Here is a 22,640-nt window from a genome sequence, read left to right on the forward strand (position 1 = left end):
GGCATTTTCCAATTGTGTTCCTATTTTACAAGTAAAAAAAATTGAGAACCTTTCATAATGTTGCCAAACAAAGACTCAACAAACTTACCTGAGACTCCCTGTCTCTGCCAGTCTGTCCCTGCATATCTGTCCCCAACTCTGCTGTCTGTGTGCCATCTGTTGCCTGCTCTGCCTAATGACATCATTGTGAAACATTTCCATTAGAATTTCATTTCTTTCTTATGAACATTTTATCAACTAGTCTTTGAGATATTAGGCTACTAGGGTTCTTACTTTGCGTTTTGGTGTACTGAAAAATACTCTGATGTCCGTCTTTTATTTTTCTGCCATTTTTCTACCTGGCTGGCTGGCTACACACACACACACAGTGTGTAGGTTATTTACAGTAGGAGATGGGCTTCTATCATCTTATCTTTTATCATTCTATTTGGGCTTCGATCTAAAAGGTAGCTAGCAAATGTGAAACGGATTAAAATGACAAGAGTTGACAGCTGTATGAGTTCACCATTTACACAACATATGCTGCAACCTTTTGTAATTTTAATAGTTTGTTTCATATTGGCTGGCTTCCAACAATAGCTGAATTTGCAAAGCTAGCGGGCACCAATTCCGTTTCAGTGGTGTTTGCTATAATCTTTGCTACCCGGGTTAAATAAAGGTGAAATAAAATAAATAAATAAAAGTTCCCTTGCGACAATTTAGCTTTTGCAACGAGACCATTAAATATATTTAAGACAATGGTAGAAGAGAGTGTAGTTCTGTTCAGTTTGGACTTCATCGCTAACCTTATCACAGGGACTTTGAAGCACTAACTTACATCATCTGCATGCTGATCTTGGAATAAATTGACGATAGCAAAGATTCCATCTTTGACGAGGCCACATAAATGGAATAGGTACTAGCTAGCTTAATAGTTAATATTTGCGCGCTAGCTCTGCATATTCAGCTAGCGTGTGTGCACGATTGACTGGATTAACCTCACGTCAGTTACGTTCATTGAGTGCCTTTCAGACAGTGGATACGACCCCTCTGTTACCTAGCCAACTAAGGAACTGGCAGTGGATCAAACCATTGTGAGGCAAAGGGTGGGGGGGTCGCAATCTTTTGAAACTTAAAAACGCGCTATTAAGTGTCTATAATCAGCACAATTGCTTTCATTGCGTATTATTAATATTATTTAAATTACATAGTTATGTTTCAGTGATATATTGGGGGGTACAAATCATATTTTTCCCAGGATGGGGGGGTCGTGTCCCCCCGTCCCCCCCGGGATTTCCGCCTCTGGGGCCAGCATCCCTGTGGAACGCTTTCGACACCTTGTAGAGTCCATGTCCCGACGAAATGAGGCTATTCTGGGGGAAAAAGCGGGTGCAATGTAATATTAGGATGGTGTTCCTAATGTTTTGTACACTCAGTGTATACCTCCACCTAAAAAAAACATGATCAAGCAAAGATTGGATTTTAAGAATAATATGATTTGCCACTAGGTGGCAGAATAGTCCTGATTAGTCTGCCTTTCTAGTACTAACATCCGCGGGGGAATTATAATTATGAGAGGATCTAGGGCTAGGCTATCTACACTGAAGAAAAATGTAAACGCAACATGTAAAATGTTCGTCCCATGTTTCATGAGCTGAAATAAACGATCCCGGAAATTGTCAATTTTGTGCACACATTTAAAGTATACTTTAAAGTATTCAATTATGTATAAAATGTATTATATGCATTTTATATATAGTCCTATGCATTTTAATGTATTTTACCAATACTTGTGTAGGCTTGCAAGTCCAGTGGGGTTATGGTATGGGCAGACATAAGCTACGGACACCGAACACAATTGCATTTTATCATGGCAATGTCAATGCACAGAGATACTGTGACCAGATCCTGAGACCCATTGTCGTGCCATTCATCTGCTGCCATCGCCTCATGTTTCAGCATGACAACGCACGGCCCCATGTCGCAAGGATCTGTACACAATTCCTGGAAGCTGAAAATCTCCCAGTTCTTCCATGGCCTGCATGCTCACCAGACATGTCACCCATTGTGCATGTTTGGGATGCTCTGGATCTATGTGTACGACAGCGTGTTCCAGTTTCCTCCAATATCCAGAAACATCGCACAGCCATTGAAGAAGAGTGGGACAACATTCCACAGGCCACAATCAACAGCCGAATTAACTTTATGCAAAGGAGATGTGTTGCCCTGCATGAGGCAAATAGTGGTCACACCAGATACTGACTGGTTTTCTGATCCACACCCCTACCTTTTCTCTGTGACCAACAGAGCATATGCATATCTGTATTCCCAGTCACGTGAAATCCATATATGAACTGTAACTCAGTAAAATCTTTGAAATTGTTTCATTTTATTAAATAAAAAAATTAAACATTGAAATTGTTTTATGTTGCGTTTATATTTTTGGTTTTGTCTGGGAAATTAACATTTTCAATAACACTTCACATTAAAGTATACTTACAATTGTGTATAAAATGTAATATATGCATTTTATATATAGTCTTATGCATTTTAATGTATTTTAACAATACTTGTGTAGGCTTGCAAGTCAGAACCTTTACAATCAAAGTTTTATAACTTAGTTTGTAATAAGTGAATTATTAGTTTATAGATAGTGTTCATTGATCTGTTCCACAGCTATAACACAATGATATGTTATTTTGGTGACCCGACAGCAGCCGAACAAAACTGAGCTACGCGACGCATTCCCCATCACAACCAAAATGGCGGAAGACAGAGCCGGGTCGGCGCTGTGAACAGAGCTGGATAGAATTATTGGAGTCTATTTCTAGATATCAACGGCTGATTCAAATATTGACTGTTTTATAATGCCAGTGTGTTTTTGAAGAAATCCCGCCGACGTTGGACGAGGAGTGATATCGCATTTGCTAGTGGAGTAAGTATGATGTTAATTAAACCGTTATTTTGTGAGGAGTTGATACGGGTTTAGCTACGAGTTTGCTAGCTAATGTGAGGTAACCGGCCGTCGCCAGGCTAACTTGGGCGAACGGTGTTTTATTCCAGGCTGTCACTATCAGTTGAGTGGGGCACCCCTATGTGAATTTGAGCAGAATTCATGCAGTGAATTCACCGGATAACAGTCCAGACAGACAGTACCAGTCTGTGTGGAGCGTTTGCTTGTACCAGCCTCAGTGTGTCCTGCTTTAAAGCTGCATTGTCATTTATTTAGTAGCTAGTCGGCTTCTGTAAGACCTTCATGCGTATGCAAATGACATGCCACAGGTTGCTGTCAGTCTGTCAAGGTGGTGGAAAACTGTGTGCATAATGAATATAGTTAGCTTTATATTCGTGCTCTAGAGGCTGGAATCACAGTATGGGACTCGTTTATAGACCCCCACCTGTGTGGCACCTCAGGTTCTCTGGAGCGCAGCAACATGTTGTAAAGGCGAGCAGTCACAGACCGACTATGACCCTATGCAGGGACTTAAGGATTGACTGATTAGTTGTATAGTGTCAATAGATTTTTGTCTTGGACTATAATAAAGTCATGTGTGGATCAGATAGTCTTAAAATAAAGCTAAATATCTTCCTCTGTCAGATAATAATTTAAGCGGGGGAGAATACGGGGGAGAATACCATGTGTTACATTTAAGTCATTTAGCAGACGCTCTTATCCAGAGCGACTTACAAATTGGTGCATTCACCTTATGATATCCAGTGGAACAACCACTTTACAATAGTGCATCTAAATCTTTTAAGAGGGGGGGGGGGGGGGGGGGGGGGGGGGGGGCGGGGGGGGGGGGGGGGGGGGGGGGGAGGGAGTTTGTTCCACCATTGGGGTGCCAGAGCAGCGAACAGTTTTGACTGGGCTGAGCGGGAACTGTGCTTCCTCAGAGGTAGGGGGGCCAGAAGGCCAGAGGTGGATGAACGCAGTGCCCTTGTTTGAGTGTAGGGCCTGATCAGAGCCTGAAGGTACGGAGGTGCCGTTCCCCTCACAGCTCCGTAGGCAAGCACCATGGTCTTGTAGCAGATGCGAGCTTCAACTGCCGTCTCCCAGTACTTCTGCTTGGCAGAGCTGTGCAGTTATTTACAGAAGGCTTGATGGGGTGCGAACAAGAGTACATTAGTTACTAGCTCAAGATTGAGGAAAATGCATCGTGGTTTTTGACTGAGGAAACAAAGTTGATCCTACTGTTTAGATTGAGCTGAAGTGAGTATAGTGGAAAAGTGATTTAGATTTTGCATTCACTGGGATGTCTTGGTGGCAACAAAAAAAAGTATGCTGTTGAAACAGCTGTATGGAAAGCAGATGTGTAAAAATGTCTCCAGATTCTTGCATACTGGAATGATGGAGACATCAGATATAAGTTAACTTTAGGCTATTAAGACGGATTTCATCATGTATTTCCTCACGAGAGATTAAAGTGGTGACACTATACAAGACAGACAAGTCAGATCAAATCATACCATCACACTCTGACAGGAAGATAGACACAACCTACCCTTGTGATTTGGAAACCTCACTGCCACATATACCAGAGAGGTGTTTATATACTCACTCAGTAAACTGCACAATTCCTCTTCTGGAACCAGTCAACAGTCTAGATTCTATCATATCCTATTCTATTCTATCCTGTGAGTCACTAACTAAGCTAATCCTGACAAACATTGTCAGTGTTAAACACAAACTCAGTTGTTATGATTTATGGAAAATAGTAAATCAATTGTTGGAGAGAGAGAGGAAAAAATGTAAGCAGTCTGCCATGCCGTGTTTGTTCATGTTTTAACCAACGGTGTCCCTGTATCGGAATGTTAAAGAAGAAAACATGTTGACCACGCAAGGAAAACACTGTCACATGTGAGAGAGAAATACGTAAAGGTAGTCAGTCAACAGTCAAGTCCTGCCTTTGAACCACACAGCATGAAGATTAGAGTTCCAGAAGCAGGCCTGGGCTCAGGGCCCTGGTCAAAGTAGTACACTACATAGGGAATAGGGTGCAATTTAGGACGAAGACCAAGGCCTTGCCAAAGCCCAGGGGTCCTTTCTCACTGTGCAGAGAGGCAGCGGCTGCACCACTGATGGGCTTCAAAGCAAAGGCAACACCCTAATGATAGAAGTTCAGATGTCAGTGTCCAGGGATAAGACATATTATAGGAGAAGCAGACTTCATACAGGGGAACCAGTACATACATGATAATGTAGCCTAGTCAGAATAGAAGATGATGCAGAATGTAGGCTATGAGAAAGACTAAGTCATGTATGAGATTTCTGTCTTCTTCAGCAAAGTAAGAGATAAGATTAACAAATAATTAAAGAGCAGCAGTAAATAACAGTAGCGGGGCTATATACAGGGGGTACCGGTACAGAGTCAATGTGGAGGCTAAATACAGGGGGGTACAGAGTCAATGTGGAGGCTATATACAGGGGGTACCGGTACAGAGTCAATGTGGAGGCTATATACAGGGGGTACCGGTACAGAGTCAATGTGGAGGCTAAATACAGGGGGGTACAGAGTCAATGTGGAGGCTATATACAGGGGGTACCGGTACAGAGTCAATGTGGAGGCTATATACAGGGGGTACCGGTACAGAGTCAATGTGGAGGCTATATACAGGGGGTACCGGTACAGAATCAATGTGGAGGCTATATACAGGGGGTACCGGTACAGAGTCAATGTGGAGGCTATATACAGGGGGCACCGGTACAGAGTCAATGTGGAGGCTATATACAGGGGTACCGGTACAGAGTCAATGTGGAGGCTATATACAGGGGGTACCGGTACAGAGTCAATGTGGAGGCTATATACAGGAGGTACCGGTACAGAGTCAATGTGGAGGCTATATACAGGGGGTACCGGTACAGAGTCAATGTGGAGGCTATATACAGGGGGGTACCGGTACAGAGTCAATGTGGAGGCTATATACAGGTGGTACCGGTACAGAGTCAATGTGGAGGCTATATACAGGGGGTACCGGTACAGAGTCAATATGGAGGCTATATACAGGTGGTACCGGTACAGAGTCAATGTGCGGGGACACCAGTGTTGAGGTAATTGAGGTAATATGTACATGTAGGTAGAGTTATTAAAGTGACTATGCATAGATAATAACAGAGAGTAGCAGCAGTGTTCCAGGGGGGTGGGGGGGCAATGCAAATAGTCTGGGTAGCCATTTGATTAGCTGTTCAGGAGTCTTATGGCTCGGGGGTAGAAGCTGTTTAGAGGTCTCTTGGACCTAGACTTGGTGCTTCGGTACCGCTTGCCGTGCGGTAGCAGAGAGAACAGTCTATGTCTGGGGTGGGAGGTTGGAAATAAACACATAACATCGGATGGACTGCTTTAGATTTGGAAATGGAAGAAATGGCAATTTCACAGGTTTAGGCTTACATTGACTCAGGGATTGCAAAACAGAAACATCAATTATGCCTAGGCTAAATCTGGGAACAGAGTATTTTGTAATGTATTAGGCCTACAAATGGGCAGGGTGTCTCCTGACTGTCAGTGGGTGGCAGGATGTCTCCTGACTGTCAGTGGGTGGGCTGTTTTTACACTTGTTAGGCTGGCTGGCTGTGTGTTGGGTGGCTGGCTGGCTGTGTGTTGGGTGGCTGGCTGGCTGTGTGTTGGGTGGCTGGCTGTCTGTGTGTTGGCTGTCTGTCTGTGTGTTGGCTGGCTGGCTGTGTGTTGGCTGGCTGGCTGTGTGTTGGCTGTCTGTCTGTGTGTTGGCTGGCTGGCTGTGTGTTGGCTGGCTGGCTGTGTGTTGGCTGGCTGGCTGTGTGTTGGGTGGCTGACTGGCTGTGTGTTGGGTGGCTGGCTATGTGTTGGGTGGCTGGCTGTCTGGCTGGCTGTGTGTTGGGTGGCTGGCTGTCTGGCTGTGTGTTGGGTGGCTGGCTGTCTGTGTGTTGGCTGGCTGTCTGTGTGTTGGCTGGCTGGCTGTGTGTTGGGTGGCTGGCTGGCTGTGTGTTGGGTGGCTGGCTGTCTGTGTGTTGGCTGGCTGGCTGTGTGTTGGGTGGCTGGCTGGCTGTGTGTTGGGTGGCTGGCTGTTTGTGTGTTGGCTGTCTGTCTGTGTGTTGGCTGGCTGGCTGTGTGTTGGCAGGCTGGCTGTGTGTTGGCTGGCTGGCTGTGTGTTGGCTGTCTGTCTGTGTGTTGGCTGGCTGGCTGTGTGTTGGCTGGCTGGCTGTGTGTTGGCTGGCTGGCTGTGTGTTGGGTGGCTGACTGGCTGTGTGTTGGGTGGCTGGCTATGTGTTGGGTGGCTGGCTGTCTGGCTGGCTGTGTGTTGGGTGGCTGGCTGTCTGGCTGTGTGTTGGGTGGCTGGCTGTCTGTGTGTTGGCTGGCTGTCTGTGTGTTGGCTGGCTGGCTGTGTGTTGGGTGGCTGGCTGGCTGTGTGTTGGGTGGCTGGCTGTCTGTGTGTTGGCTGGCTGGCTGTGTGTTGGGTGGCTGGCTGGCTGTGTGTTGGGTGGCTGGCTGTTTGTGTGTTGGCTGTCTGTCTGTGTGTTGGCTGTCTGTCTGTGTGTTGGCAGGCTGGCTGTGTGTTGGCTGGCTGGCTGTGTGTTGGCTGGCTGGCTGTGTGTTGGGTGGCTGACTGGCTGTGTGTTGGGTGGCTGACTGGCTGTGTGTTGGGTGGCTGGCTGTGTGTTGGGTGGCTGGCTGTCTGGCTGGCTGTGTGTTGGGTGGCTGGCTGTCTGGCTGTGTGTTGGGTGGCTGGCTGGCTGTGTGTTGGGTGGCTGGCTGTCTGTGTGTTGGCTGGCTGGCTGTGTGTTGGGTGGCTGGCTGGCTGTGTGTTGGGTGGCTGGCTGTCTGTGTGTTGGCTGTCTGTCTGTGTGTTGGCTGGCTGGCTGTGTGTTGGCTGGCTGGCTGTGTGTTGGCTAGTTGTCTGTGTGTTGGCTGGCTGGCTGTGTGTTGGGTGGCTGACTGGCTGTGTGTTGGGTGGCTGACTGGCTGTGTGTTGGGTGGCTGGCTGTGTGTTGGGTGGCTGGCTGTCTGGCTGGCTGTGTGTTGGGTGGCTGGCTGTCTGGCTGTGTGTTGGGTGGCTGGCTGGCTGTGTGTTGGGTGGCTGGCTGTCTGTGTGTTGGCTGGCTGGCTGTGTGTTGGGTGGCTGGCTGGCTGTGTGTTGGGTGGCTGGCTGTCTGTGTGTTGGCTGGCTGACTGTCTGTCTGTCTGGCTGTGTGTTGGGTAGCTGGCTGGCTTTCTGGCTGGCTGTGTGTTGAGTGGGCTGTGGTCTCAGAGGATTGATGTAACAGCACTAAGCCCCGACCAGCCTTTAAGTAAGGGGTTTAATAGTCACTGGCAGATGAAACCATTGTGCTTACAGGGTGTTTGTCATTACAAACACTGTTACTGTCTATGTCATCTGTAATATCACATAAACCATTGGGCTAAGCTGGGCTATAGGCCCATGCCATGTTCTATCCCAGTAACCGTTGGTTTAGGCAGGACTAGGTTACGTACAGTAACCGTTGGTTTAGGCAGGGCTAGGTTACGTACAGTAGCCGTTGGTTTAGGCAGGGCTAGGTTACGTACAGTAACCGTTGGTTTAGGCAGGGCTAGGTTACGTACAGTAACCGTTGGTTTAGGCAGGGCTAGGTTACGTACAGTAACCGTAGGTTTAGGCAGGGCTAGGTTACGTACAGTAACCGTTGGTTTAGGCAGGGCTAGGTTACGTACAGTAACCGTTGGTTTAAGCAGGGCTAGGTTACGTACAGTAACTGTTGGTTTAGGCAGGGCTAGGTTACGTACAGTAACCGTTGGTTTAGGCAGGGCTAGGTTACGTACAGTAACCGTTGGTTTAGGCAGGGCTAGGTTACGTACAGTAACCGTTGGTTTAGGCAGGGCTAGGTTACATACAGTAACCATTGGTTTAGGCAGGGCAATGTAAATGTAATTAATTGTTCAGGCATAATGGGACCCAAGAGTTTTGATGATCATCCAGGTGCTTCCAGGGACTTTTTGGCAAAACGTATTAAACTTTTTGGATCATGTGTCCCATTATGCCTGGTGAAAACCAAACACTGCATTCCCCAGAACCTCATACCAACGGTCAAGCATGGTGGTGGTAGTGTGATGGTTTGGGGATGCTTTGCTGCCTCAGGACCTGGACGACTTTCCTTAATTAACTTTGTTAATTAAATAAATGAAATAGGTATCCATTTTTTTTTGTTATTTGTAAACTCAGGTTATCTTTATCTAATATCAGGTTCTTTATCTAATATCAAGTTCTTTATCTAATATCAGGTTCTTTATCTAATATCAGGTTATTTATCTAATATCAGGTTCTTTATCTAATATCAAGTTATTTATCTAATATCAGGTTCTTTATCTAATATCAAGTTATTTATCTAATATCAGGTTCTTTATCTAATATCAAGTTCTTTATCTAATATCAAGTTCTTTATCTAATATCAGGTTCTTTATCTAATATCAGGTTATTTATCTAATATCAGGTTCTTTATCTAATATCAGGTTCTTTATCTAATATCAGGTTCTTTATCTAATATCAGGTTATTTATCTAATATCAGGTTCTTTATCTAATATCAAGTTATTTATCTAATATCAGGTTCTTTATCTAATATCAAGTTCTTTATCTAATATCAGGTTCTTTATCTAATATCAGGTTCTTTATCTAATATCAGGTTCTTTATCTAATATCAAGTTCTTTATCTAATATCAGGTTCTTTATCTAATATCAGGTTCTTTATCTAATATCAGGTTCTTTATCTAATATCAGGTTCTTTATCTAATATCAGGTTCCCTTTATCTAATATCAGGTTCTTTATCTAATATCAAGTTATTTATCTAATATCAGGTTCTTTATCTAATATCAGGTTCTTTATCTAATATCAGGTTCTTTATCTAATATCAGGTTCTTTATCTAATATCAGGTTCCCTTTATCTAATATCAGGTTCTTTATCTAATATCAGGTTCTTTATCTAATATCAGGTTCTTTATCTAATATCAGGTTCTTTATCTAATATCAGGTCCTTTATCTAATATCAGGTTATTTATCTAATATCAGGTTCTTTATCTAATATCAGGTTCTTTATCTAATATCAGGTTCTTTATCTAATATCAAGTTCTTTATCTAATATCAGGTTCTTTATCTAATATCAAGTTCTTTATCTAATATCAGGTTCTTTATCTAATATCAGGTTCTTTATCTAATATCAGGTTCCCTTTATCTAATATCAGGTTCTTTATCTAATATCAGGTTCTTTATCTAATATCAGGTTATTTATCTAATATCAGGTTCTTTATCTAATATCAGGTTCCCTTTATCTAATATCAGGTTCTTTATCTAATATCAGGTTCTTTATCTAATATCAGGTTATTTATCTAATATCAGGTTCTTTATCTAATATCAGGTTCTTTATCTAATATCAAGTTCTTTATCTAATATCAGGTTCTTTATCTAATATCAAGTTCTTTATCTAATATCAGGTTCTTTATCTAATATCAGGTTATTTATCTAATATCAGGTTCTTTATCTAATATCAGGTTCCCTTTATCTAATATCAGGTTCTTTATCTAATATCAGGTTCTTTATCTAATATCAGGTTATTTATCTAATATCAGGTTCTTTATCTAATATCAGGTTCTTTATCTAATATCAAGTTCTTTATCTAATATCAGGTTCTTTATCTAATATCAAGTTCTTTATCTAATATCAGGTTCTTTATCTAATATCAGGTTCTTTATCTAATATCAGGTTCTTAATCTAATATCAAGTTCTTTATCTAATATCAGGTTCTTTATCTAATATCAGGTTCTATTTATCTAATATCACGTTCTTTATCTAATATCAGGTTCTTTATCTAATATCTGGTTTTGGTTGAAGATCTGATAACATTCAGTATCAAAAATATGTAAAAATTTAGAAAATCAGAAAGGCGGCAAATACTTTTTCACGGCACTGTAACATAGATTTCAGTTCCAGTTCCCCTTACAGAGTAGCCCATAATTTAGCCACACTTTCCTCCTGTGTTGGTCTTGTTTACCATCTTCCTGGTATTGATCTTGGCTCTATTGCATTTGCTCTGGGAAAAGAAGATGAACTTAAACATATATCTTAATGACCTGCATCTTTACCTGCTACTACTGAGGGAACGTCTGTCTTAATGACCTGCATCTTTACCAGCTACTACTGAGGGAAAGTCCATTCCTCACCTGCCTCCATCCCTATGTTGTGCATTACTAGATCCCTGGACTGAATGAATCTCAATTAGAGCTCCTCTTTAATTGAAATTCCACCGTGATAAAGTTAACAGGAATTCAATTAACTCCAGGAGTCTCAAACTGGAAAAACAGAGCAAATTGTTTTTTGGGGGGAGGAAAATGCAAATGATAAAAAAGGTTAATCTCTCCTCTCCTCTGCTCCCTCTGCCCCCCGCTCCTCTCTGATTCAGAGGGGTTGGGTTAAATGCGGAAGACACATTTCGGTTGAATGCATTCAGTCGTTCAACTGACTAGGTATTTCCTTTCATTTCTCTAATACACAGAACGGGGATTGGGAGCTTATTAAGGTGAAAGCAATTAGCTGTCTTCATCTTCTGATGAGTCACAAAATCAAAGCACCTACTGGCGCTTCCCAAAGCAAAGAGCTGCCTGTGAATGAAAAACACGCCAGGACAAAAAAAACACAAGGATTTCGCAAACCTGTTGGCTGCCTTGCCTTGAAGCCTTAAGCTCTCTGAAGAATGGTTTTCTGCCAGGTAGTGAGGGAATTATCTAGAGTACATCCCAAATGAAACCCTATTCCCTTTGTAGTGAAGGGCCCAGGTCTGAAGTAGTGATAGATACCTAGGGTGGGTATGAAGGATCGATACCTAGAGTGGGTATGAAGGACCGGTACCTAGAGTGGGTATGAAGGATAGGTACCTAGAGTGGGTATGAAGGATAGATACCTAGAGTGGGTATGAAGGATAGGTACCTAGAGTGGGTATGAAGGATAGGTACCTAGAGTGGGTATGAAGGACCGGTACCTAGAGTGGGTATGAAGGATAGATATCTAGAGTGGGTATGAAGGATAGATACCTAGAGTGGGTATGAAGGACCGGTACCTAGAGTGGGTATGAAGGATAGATACCTAGAGTGGGTATGAAGGATAGGTACCTAGAGTGGGTATGAAGGACCGGTACCTAGAGTGGGTATGAAGGACCGGTACCTATAGTGGGTATGAAGGATAGATACCTAGAGTGGGTATGAAGGAAGAGGCAATACGTTACAAATTAAGTGATTTCTGGATCATTCTTTCTGACATACTCTCTCTCTGTTTCTATAGCTCTGTTTCTATAGCTCTGTTTCTATAACTCTGTTTCTATAGCTCTGTTTCTATAACTCTGTTTCTATAACTCTGTTTCTATAACTCTGTTTCTATAGCTCTGTTTCTATAGCTCTGTTTCTATAACTCTGTTTCTATAACTCTGTTTCTATAGCTCTGTTTCTATAACTCTGTTTCCATAACTCTATAACTCTGTTTCTATAACTCTGTTTCTATAGCTCTGTTTCTATAGCTCTATAACTCTATAACTCTGTTTCTATAGCTCTGTTTCTATAGCTCTGTTTCTATAACTCTGTTTCTATAGCTCTGTTTCTATAGCTCTGTTTCTATAGCTCTGTTTCTATAACTCTGTTTCTATAACTCTGTTTCTATAGCTCTGTTTCTATAGCTCTGTTTCTATAGCTCTGTTTCTATAACTCTATAACTCTGTTTCTATAGCTCTGTTTCTATAGCTCTGTTTCTATAGCTCTGTTTCTATAGCTCTGTTTCTATAGCTCTGTTTCTATAACTCTGTTTCTATAACTCTGTTTCTATAGCTCTGTTTCTATAGCTCTGTTTCTATAACTCTATAACTCTGTTTCTATAGCTCTGTTTCTATAGCTCTGTTTCTATAACTCTATAACTCTGTTTCTATAACTCTGTTTCTATAGCTCTGTTTCTATAACTCTGTTTCTGTAACTCTATAACTCTGTTTCTATAGCTCTGTTTCTATAGCTCTGTTTCTATAGCTCTGTTTCTATAGCTCTGTTTCTATAACTCTGTTTCTATAACTCTGTTTCTATAACTCTATAACTCTGTTTCTATAACTCTGTTTCTATAACTCTATAACTCTGTTTCTATAACTCTGTTTCTATAACTCTGTTTCTGTAACTCTATAACTCTGTTTCTATAACTCTGTTTCTATAGCTCTGTTTCTATAACTCTGTTTCTGTAACTCTATAACTCTGTTTCTATAGCTCTGTTTCTATAGCTCTGTTTCTATAGCTCTGTTTCTATAACTCTGTTTCTATTGCTCTGTTTCTATAACTCTGTTTCTATAACTCTGTTTCTATAACTCTATAACTCTGTTTCTATAACTCTGTTTCTATAACTCTGTTTCTATAACTCTATAACTCTGTTTCTATAACTCTGTTTCTATAGCTCTGTTTCTATAACTCTATAACTCTGTTTCTATAACTCTGTTTCTATAACTCTGTTTCTATAGCTCTGTTTCTATAACTCTAACTCTGTTTCTATAACTCTGTTTCTATAACTCTGTTTCTATAACTCTATAACTCTGTTTCTATAGCTCTGTTTCTATAACTCTGTTTCTATAACTCTGTTTCTATAGCTCTGTTTCTATAACTCTATAACTCTGTTTCTATAACTCTATAACTTTGTTTCTATAACTCTATAACTCTGTTTCTATAACTCTGTTTCTATAGCTCTGTTTCTATAGCTCTGTTTCTATAACTCTATAACTCTGTTTCTATAACTCTATAACTCGGTTTCTATAACTCGGTTTCTATAGCTCTGTTTCTATAACTCTATAACTCTGTTTCTATAACTCTATAACTCTGTTTCTATAACTCTATAACTCTGTTTCTATAGCTCTGTTTCTATAACTCTGTTTCTATAGCTCTATAACTCTATAACTCTGTTTCTATAGCTCTGTTTCTATAACTGTATAACTCTGTTTCTATAGCTCTATAACTCTATAACTCTGTTTGTATAGCTCTGTTTCTATAACTCTATAACTCTGTTTCTATAGCTCTATAACTCTATAACTCTGTTTCTATAGCTCTGTACTGATGCTGGAGTCTTGTGTTTGGGAAAATCAGAGTATAGCTTTAGCCTATGCCAATATGCCAGAGTAGATAGAATGGGTTGTTATTTTAAGTCTCCGTGTTTCTTGTAGGACATAAGAACCTGGCTTAAAGACTTAAAGTCCTTCCATCCATATGACATCAGCTGGAGAAAAGGAAGTAGGCTACCTGTTGAACCACCCACTTACTGTCTTATCCCACAGTGTTGGTTACTTTACTGCAGTCACTTTTGCAATGAAAAAAAGACCCCAATAGCTTCATTTAGCTGTGTCCCTATAGCGGGGCACAATACCCTGTGTCTCGCATCCCTGAAGGGACAGATAGCGTGACTGTAAGGTCAACAATACATCAGTATAAAGCTAGTCTTTTATCATTCCTCCTGATGCAGTATGATTTAGGGCAGGGAATTACCAGGGACCTCTCCATACAATATCATCACCATGTTTAGCTACCGATACGATAATACCATATGTGTTGTGATTCTATATGTATTATGATTCAATACTGTGATTTTATTGCGATTCGATGTTCCAAACATATTGTTCACTATATGTCTGCTGTAGAGAGACCAGAGAGTCATGAGAAAAGTAGTTTTGATCAGTCAGGGAAATAAAAGTGTTGAAAACACATTGTCTCATTATTTTAAAAGTTTGGGCGCATGTACAGCCGACTAGCGCTAGCTAACGCTACCTACAGAAGCCAAAACACTTGGAGTCAAATATGGATATACACTCCATGACCACATGTGAACACCTGCTCTTCAAACAGCTCATTCCAAAATCATGGGCATTAATATGGAGTTGGTCCCCTCCCTTTGCTGCTATAACAGCCTCTGCTCTGCTTCGCAGCAGAGGCTTTCCACTAGATGATGGAACATTGCTGTGGGGACTTGCTTCCATTCAGCCACAAGAGCATTAGTGAGGTCGGGCACTGATGTTGGGCAATTAGGCCTGGTTTGCTGTCGGCGTTCCAATTCATCCCAAAGGTGTTCGATGGGGTTGAAGTCAGGGCTCTGTGCAGGCCAGTCAAGTTCTTCCTCACCGATCTCGACAAACCATTTCTGCATGGACCTTGCTTTGTGCACGGGGGCATTTCATGCTGAAACAGGAAAGGGCCTTCCCCAAACTGTTGCCACAATGTTGGAAGCACAGAATCGTCTAGAATGTCATTGTATGCTGTAGTGTTAAGATTTCCCTTCACTGGAACTTAGGGGCCTGAACCATGAAAAACAGCCCCAGTCCATTATTACTCATCCAAACCCAGATTAGTCCCTCGGACTGCCAGATGGTGAAGCGTAATTCATTACTCCAGAGAATGCGTTTCCACTGCTCCAATGACGGCGAGCTTTACACCACTCCAGCTGACGCTTGGCATTGCGCATGGTGATCTTAGGCTTGTGTCTGGCTGCTCAGCCATGGAAACCCATTTCATGAAGCTCCCAACGAACAGTTCTTGTGTTGATGTTGCTTCCAGAGGCAGTTTGGAACTTGGTAGTGAGTGTTGCAACCGAGGACAGACGATTATTACGCGCTTCAGCACTCGGCGGTCCTGTTCTGAGAGCTTGTGTGGCCTACCATTGTTGGCTGATCCGTTTTTGCTCCTAGATGATTCCGCTTCACAATAACAGCGCTTACAGTTGACCAGCTCTATCAGGGCAGAAATTTGACAAACTGGCTTGTTGGAAAGATGGCATCCTATGACGGTGCCACGTTAAATGTAACTGAGCTCTTCAGTAAGGCCATTCTACTGCCAATGTTTCTCTATGGAGATTGCATGGCTTTGTACTCTATTTTATACACCCCCCCATCACTACTACGAGTGACTGTACACCAATATGCCAGAGTAGATGAAATGTCTTTCTCTAAGTCCATACAAACCTTGATTCAGCTAGTCCATCATCCACATGACGTCACACAGAGATAATGGAAATCAGCCTGATTGTGATTCAATATGAGCAACATCAGTTGAACTTTAAATGTGGTGTTCCACTGTGTTTATTATGTAACATCAGTACTCAGTACCTGTAGAACTTTAAATGTGGTATTCCACTGTGTTTATTATGTAACATCAGTACTCAGTACCTGTAGAACTTTAAATGTGGTGTTCCACTGTGTTTATTATGTAACATCAGTACTCAGTACCTGTACAACTTTAAATGTGGTGTTCCACTGTGTTTATTATGTAACATCAGTACTCAGTACCTGTAGAACTTTAAATGTGGTATTCCACTGTGTTTACTATGTAACATCAGTACTCAGTACCTGTACAACTTTAAATGTGGTGTTCCACTGTGTTTACTATGTAACATCAGTACTCAGTACCTGTAGAACTTTAAATGTGGTGTTCCACTGTGTTTATTATGTAACATCAGTACTCAGTACCTGTAGAACTTTAAATGTGGTATTCCACTGTGTTTATTATGTAACATCAGTACTCAGTACCTGTAGAACTTTAAATGTGGTATTCCACTGTGTTTACTATGTAACATCAGTACTCAGTACCTGTAGAACTTTAAATGTGGTGTTCCACTGTGTTTATTATGTAACATCAGTACTCAGTACCTGTACAACTTTAAATGTGGTATTCCACTGTGTTTATTATGTAACATCAGTACTCAGTACCTGTAAATGTGCGGGGGCACCGGTTATTTGAGGTAATATGTACATGTAGGTAGAGTTATTAAAGTGACTATGCATAGATGATAGCAACAGAAAGTAGCAGCAGTGTAAAGAAGGGGGGGCAAAGCAAATAGTCTGGGTAGCCATTTGATTAGCTGTTCAGGAGTCTTATGGCTCGGGGGTAGAAGCTGTTTAGAAGCCTCTTGGACCTAGACTTGTTGCTCCGGTAACGCTTGCCATGCGGTAGCAGAGAGAACAGTCGATGACTAGGGTGGCTGGAGTCTGACAATTTTTAGGGCCTTCCTCTGACACCGCCTGGTGTAGAGGTCCTGGGTGGCAGGAAGCTTGGCCCCAGTGATGTACTGGGCCGTTCGCACTACCCTCTGTAGTGCCTTGCTGTCGGAGGCCGAACAGTTGCCATACCAGGCAGTGATGCAACCAGTCAGGATGCTCCCGATGGTGCAGCTGTAGAACCTTTTGAGGATCTGAGGACCCATGCCAAATCAGTCTCCTGAGCCTCAGTCTCCTGAGGGGGAATAGGTTTTGTCGTGCCCTGTTGTTTACTATGTAACATCAGTACCTGTAGAACCAACTTTTGATGTGGTATTCAATTGTGTTTAAACTGTGTTTCGTTCGGACTGAAAAAGGCACCCAATGGCATCATTTAGCAGACAGACAGATGGGTGCTGATCTGTGTCTCTCTGTGTGTGTGTCTCAAGCTGGCACAGCCCGTCTGTAGAAGCAGAGTTATTTATCAAGGTTAGCTGATGTAGTCGTGGCTAATTAACACTCCCCAGTTTCTCACCAGCACTCTCAGTTAACACCTAAAGATTACAGTACAGCATTGGCTGTCAGGAATTAGGAACAGCAAGCAATTTACCTGATTGATCTGAAAGCTAAGCACCCTCTACGTACTCCACTGATATCTCTCTGTCTCTCTGTCTCTCTGTCTCTCTCTCTCTCTCTCTCTCTCTCTCTCTTTCTCTTTCTCTCTCTCTCTCTCTCTCTCTCTCTTTCTCTTTCTCTTTCTTTCTCTCTGTCTCTCTCTCTGTCTCTCTCTCTCTCTTTCTATGTCTCTCTCTCTCTCTATGTCTCTGTCTCTATGTCTCTCTCTCTTTTTCTCTGTCTCCGTCTCTCTCTCTCTCTCTCTGTCTCTCTCTCTTTCTGTCTCTCTCTGTCTGTGGTATAGCTAAGGCAACAAGTGTTGAATAAATAATATTCTGAGACATGTCTCTGACTTCACTGTGTTCACATCAACTCCCTGAATTAGTTTTAACTGTAAAGTATTTAGCCTAACTAACATGAAGTACTTTCTCAGTCTGTAGTTAATGAGGGATATTCTATATAAAATCACCCAGCAGATCAAGTCATGCTACTCCTCCTTACGTTGGAACAAATGTTTTAGATAGTATTGGACGTGTTTATTAAAGACCAAAACACAGATGGACAAGTGTGAAAAGGCCACTTGAGGCTAACAGTCAGGAACAGCAAGCGAAGCTGCCCTATCTGAAGTAGAGCGTTCATTCTATCAGTACCAACTGAAGAACCAATTGAGATAATGTTCAATGTCCTACGTGGTTCCCTGAATCGTTGCTCTACGTGGTTCCCTGAATCGTTGCTCTACATGGTTCCCTGAATTGTTGCCTGAATCGTTGCTCTACGTGGTTCCCTGATTCGTTGCTCTACGTGGTTCCCTGAATCGTTGCTCTACATGGTTCCCTGAATCGTTGCTCTACGTGGTTCCCTGAATCGTTGCTCTACATGGTTCCCTGAATCATTCCCTGAATCGTTGCTCAACATGGTTCCCTGAATCATTCCCTGAATCGTTGCTCAACATGGTTCCCTGAATCGTTGCTCTACGTGGTTCCCTGAATCGTTGCTCCACGTGGTTCCCTGAATCATTCCCTGAATCATTGCTCTACGTGGTTCCTTGAATTGTTGCTCTACGTGGTTCCCTGAATCATTCCCTGAATCGTTGCTCTATGTGATTCCCTGAATCGTTGTCCTACGTGGTTCACTGAATCGTTGCTCTATGTGGTTCCCTGAATCGTTGAGTGCCATATTTATTAGAGGCACTTCAAAAGTCCAGGGCCTCTTTTACATGTTCACTTTACTTACAGAAATGTGTTCTTGCAACATGAGGAACACACTGTGTTAGGCTGTAGCAGGGCTCTCCAACCTTTTCTATCGTGATGAGAGCTACTTTTAAAAATGAAACACGTCGTGAGCTATATCTTTTTTTAAAGCTTTCAAATAGGGGCATCCTCCTTTACCCTGCGACTCTTCCCCGACATTCTCCTTTACCCTGCGACTCTTCCCCGGCATTCTCCTTTACCCTGCGACTCTTCCCCGGCATTCTCCTTTACCCTGCAACTCTTCCCCGACATTCTCCTTTACCCTGCGACTCTTCCCCGGCATTCTCCTTTACCCTGCGACTCTTCCCCGACATTCTCCTTTACCCTGCGACTCTTCCCCGACATTCTCCTTTACCCTGCGACTCTTCCCCGACATTCTCCTTTACCCTGCGACTCTTCCCCGGCATTCTCCTTTACCCTGCGACTCTTCCCCGACATTCTCCTTTACCCTGCAACTCTTCCCAGCATTCTCCTTTACCCTGCGACTCTTCCCCGACATTCTCCTTTACCCTGCGACTCTTCCCCGACATTCTCCTTTACCCTGCAACTCTTCCCAGCATTCTCCTTTACCCTGCGACTCTTCCCAGCATTCTCCTTTACCCTGCGACTCTTCCCAGCATTCTCCTTTACCCTGCGACTCTTCCCAGCATTCTCCTTTACCCTGCGACTCTTCCCAGCATTCTCCTTTACCCTGCGACTCTTCCCAGCATTCTCCTTTACCCTGCGACTCTTCCCCGGCATTCTCCTTTACCCTGCGACTCTTCCCCGACATTCTCCTTTACCCTGCGACTCTTCCCCGACATTCTCCTTTACCCTGCGACTCTTCCCAGCATTCTCCTTTACCCTGCGACTCTTCCCAGCATTCTCCTTTACCCTGCGACTCTTCCCAGCATTCTCCTTTACCCTGCGACTCTTCCCCGACATTCTCCTTTACCCTGCGACTCTTCCCCGGCATTCTCCTTTACCCTGCGACTCTTCCCCGACATTCTCCTTTACCCTGCAACTCTTCCCAGCATTCTCCTTTACCCTGCGACTCTTCCCCGACATTCTCCTTTACCCTGCGACTCTTCCCAGCATTCTCCTTTACCCTGCGACTCTTCCCCGACATTCTCCTTTACCCTGCGACTCTTCCCCGACATTCTCCTTTACCCTGCGACTCTTCCCCGGCATTCTCCTTTACCCTGCGACTCTTCCCCGACATTCTCCTTTACCCTGCAACTCTTCCCAGCATTCTCCTTTACCCTGCGACTCTTCCCAGCATTCTCCTTTACCCTGCGACTCTTCCCAGCATTCTCCTTTACCCTGCGACTCTTCCCCGACATTCTCCTTTACCCTGCGACTCTTCCCCGACATTCTCCTTTACCCTGCGACTCTTCCCAGCATTCTCCTTTACCCTGCGACTCTTCCCAGCATTCTCCTTTACCCTGCAACTCTTCCCAGCATTCTCCTTTACCCTGCGACTCTTCCCAGCATTCTCCTTTACCCTGCGACTCTTCCCAGCATTCTCCTTTACCCTGCGACTCTTCCCAGCATTCTCCTTTACCCTGCGACTCTTCCCAGCATTCTCCTTTACCCTGCGACTCTTCCCAGCATTCTCCTTTACCCTGCGACTCTTCCCCGGGTTCTTGGTGTAGAAGAGATGATTTGTCGTTCAGTATAGCTGGTAAAATAGTGGTTCATAAACAGGATTTGGCATGACATGCCCCACAACATTCTCTTTTATATTTTCCTGAATTCTGTTTAATTTTTTTCTGGTTTTGGATGATTATTTCTTTACTCTCAATATGCCAATTATTCATAGAAATCAATTATTCAACAGGAATCACTAGCATCGCTAAGTGGCTACATACAGAGGGAGGGACAAACCTGCTCACCAAACAGACTAACCTAACGTAGCAGGTGTAAAAACACACCTGAGTGGAGTTACCACATCTGTTTTTCAGTCAATTATTTTTCTGTGTTCTCATCAAACCACATCACATTTAGAAGTCTATTCACTCATGTTTCATGCCTCTGACCTGCTTCTGACATGCCTCTGACCTGCCTCTGACCTGCCTCTGACCTGCTTCTGACCTCCCTCTGACCTGCCTCTGATTTGCCTCTGACCTGCGGTAATGATTTGTAATAGCCTACAGTTTTGTTGACATTTTGTTTAAATGATTGTGATTGGCTCATGATTTACTGGATACACCATCCAAAGTGTAATGAATAACTTCACCATGTTCAACGGGATATTCAATGGGTTCTTATTTATAATGAAAAACTTCACAATGTTTACATTTACGTCATTTAGCAGACTCTCTTATCCAGAGCGTCTTGCAGTAGTGAATACATACATTTCATACATTTTGTTTCTCCGTACTGGTCCCCCGTGGGAATCGAACCCACAACCCTGGCGTTGCAAACACCATGCTCTACCAACTGAGCCACACGGGACCACATTCAACGGGATATTCAATGGGTTCTTATTTATAATGAATAACTTCACCATGTTCAACGGGATATTCAATGGGTTGTTATTTATAATGAATAACTTCACCATGTTCAACGGGATATTCAATGGGTTGTTATTTATAATGAATAACTTCACCATGTTCAACGGGATATTCAATGGGTTCTTATTTATAATGAATAACTTCACCATGTTCAACGGGATATTCAATGGGTTCTTATTTATAATTGTTTTCACCCATTAGGTGCCCTTCTTTGCGAGGCGTTGGAAAATCTCCCTGGTCTTTGCGAGGCGTTGGAAAATCTCCCTGGTCTTTGCGAGGCGTTGGAAAATCTCCCTGGTCTTTGCGAGGCGTTGGAAAATCTCCCTGGTCTTTGCGAGGCGTTGGAAAATCTCCCTGGTCTTTGTGGTTAAATCTGTGTTTGAAATTCACTGCTCGACTGAGGGACCTTACTGATAATTGTATATGTGGGGTACAAAGATGAGGTATTCATTCAAAAATCTTCTTAAATACTATTATTGCACACAGAGTGAGTCCATGCAACTTATTATATGACTTGTTAAACCCATTTTTACTCCTGAACCTATTTAGGCTTGGCATAACAAAGTGGTTGAATACTTATTGACTCAAGACATTTCAACTTTTCATTTTTCATTCAAGAAAAATTATAATGGGAAAACATAATTCCACTTTGACATTATGGGATATTGTGTGTAGGGCTATAGTCTCCTAGGACCTGTTGGAGACCCCTGGGCTATAGTCTACTAGGACCTGTTGGAGACCCCTGGGCTATAGTCTACTAGTACCTGTTGGAGACCCCTGGGCTGTTGGAGATCCCTGGGCTATAGTCTACTAGGACCTGTTGGAGACCCCTGGGCTATAGTCTACTAGGACCTGTTGGAGACCCCTGGGCTATAGTCCTACTAGGGGCTATAGTCTACTAGGACCTGTTGGAGACCCCTGGGCTGTTGGAGATCCCTGGGCTATAGTCTCCTAGGACCTGTTGGAGACCCCTGGGCTATAGTCTACTAGGACCTGTTGGAGACCCCTGGGCTATAGTCTACTAGTACCTGTTGGAGACCCCTGGGCTGTTGGAGATCCCTGGGCTATAGTCTACTAGGACCTGTTGGAGACCCCTGGGCTATAGTCTACTAGGACCTGTTGGAGACCCCTGGGCTATAGTCTACTAGGGGCTATAGTCTACTAGGACCTGTTGGAGACCCCTGGGCTGTTGGAGATCCCTGGGCTATAGTCTACTAGGACCTGTTGGAGACCCCTGGGCTATAGTCTACTAGGGGCTATAGTCTACTAGGACCTGTTGGAGACCCCTGGGCTGTTGGAGACCCCTGGGCTATAGTCTACTAGGACCTGTTGGAGA

At 43.1% G+C, this 22,640-nt stretch overlaps 1 protein-coding gene and 1 non-coding gene across 2 annotated transcripts in view; one reads left to right on the plus strand and one right to left on the minus strand.

Annotated features, from left to right (window-relative positions):
- The first annotated feature begins 2,737 nt into the window (after window positions 1-2,737).
- The window catches only part of LOC106562848 (C-myc promoter-binding protein), a 359,426-nt gene continuing 339,523 nt past the window's right edge, over window positions 2,738-22,640 (plus strand). Inside the window, exon 1 of the mRNA XM_082957549.1 lies at window positions 2,738-2,914. The gene's annotated coding sequence lies outside the window, so the exon portion shown is untranslated. The remainder of the gene's footprint in view (window positions 2,915-22,640) is intronic.
- trnaa-ugc (transfer RNA alanine (anticodon UGC)) lies at window positions 21,172-21,247 on the minus strand. The gene has a single exon. It is a non-coding gene; the product is annotated as a tRNA-Ala (tRNA).

Source organism: Salmo salar, chromosome 11, assembly GCF_965601325.2.
Source record: "Salmo salar chromosome 11, fSalSal1, whole genome shotgun sequence".
NCBI lineage: Eukaryota > Metazoa > Chordata > Actinopteri > Salmoniformes > Salmonidae > Salmo > Salmo salar.